Here is a 1,442-nt window from a genome sequence, read left to right as displayed (position 1 = left end):
GTTTTTTGGCCCGTGTGGCCGTACGTGCACCCGTTCATGCCACGCACATGGTTTTCACCAGTTTTCCATGGTGCGCGCCCAGTTTTTTGCAACACGGCCGTCGTACCCCGTGTTTCCCCGTTTCCTCAAGTTCACGTTTTTTTGGCCCGTGTGCCCGTACGTTCATCCGTCCATGCCACGAACAAGGTTTTCACCCGTTTTCCATGGCGCGCCCAGTTTTTTGCAACACGGCCGTCGTACCCCGTTCTTTCCCGTTTCCTCACATTCACGTTTTTTGGCCCGTGTGCCCGTACGTGCATCCGTCCATTCCACGCACATGGTTTTCCCCTGTTTTCCATGGTGCGCGCCCAGTTTTTTGCAACACGGCCGCCGTACCCGTTTTTTCCCCGTTTCCTCACGTTCACGTTTTCTGGCCCGTGTGCCCGTACGTGCATCCGTCCATGCCACGCACATGGTTTGCCCCAGTTTTCCATCGTGCGCGCCCAGTTTATTGCAACACGGCCCCGTACCCGTTTTTCCCGTTTCCTCACGTTCACGTTTTTTGGCCCGTGCGCCCGTACGTGTATCCTTCCATGCCACGCACAAGGTTTTCACCCGTTTTCCATGGTGCGCGCCCAGTTTTTGTAACACGGCCCTCATACCACGTGTTTCCCCGTTTCCTCAAGTTCACGTTTTTTGGCCCGTGTGCCCGTACGTTCATCCGTCCATGCCACGCACATGGTTTTCACCCGTTTTCCATGGCGCGCGCCCAGTTTTTTGCAACACGGCCGTCGTACCCCGTTCTTTCCCGTTTCCTCACGTTCACGTTTTTTGGCCCGTGTGCCCGTACGTGCATCCGCCCACTCCACGCACATGGTTTTCCCCTGTTTTCCATGGTGCGCGCCCAGCTTTTTGCAACACGGCCGCCCTACCCGTTTTTCCCGTTTCCTCACGTTCACGTTTTTTGGCCCGTGTGCCCGTACGTGCATCCGTCCATGCCACGAACAAGGTTTTCACCCGTTTTCCATGGCGCGCCCAGTTTTTTGCAACACGGCCCCGTACCCGTTTTTCCCGTTTCCTCACGTTCACGTTTTTTGGCCCGTGTGCCCGTACGTGCATCCTTCCATGCCACGCACATGGTTTTCACCCGTTTTCCATGGCGCGCGCCCTGTTTTATGCAACACGGCCGTCGTACCCCGTTCTTTCCCGTTCCCTCAGGTTCACGTTTTTTGCCACGTCTGCCCGTACGTGAATCCGTCCATGCCACGCACATGGTTTTCCCCTGTTTTCCATGGTGCGCGCCCGTTTTTTGCAACACGTCCGCCCTGCCCGTTTTTTCCCGTTTCCTCACGTTCACGTTTTTTGGCCCGTGTGCCCGTACGTGCATCCGTCCATGACACGCACATGGTTTGCCCCAGTTTTCCATGGTGCGCGCCCAGTTTGTTGCAACACGGCCCCGTACC

This window comes from Hordeum vulgare, unplaced genomic scaffold, assembly GCF_904849725.1.
Source record: "Hordeum vulgare subsp. vulgare unplaced genomic scaffold, MorexV3_pseudomolecules_assembly, whole genome shotgun sequence".
NCBI classification, from domain to species: Eukaryota; Viridiplantae; Streptophyta; class Magnoliopsida; order Poales; family Poaceae; genus Hordeum; species Hordeum vulgare.
Note: the sequence above shows the minus strand (reverse complement) of the source record.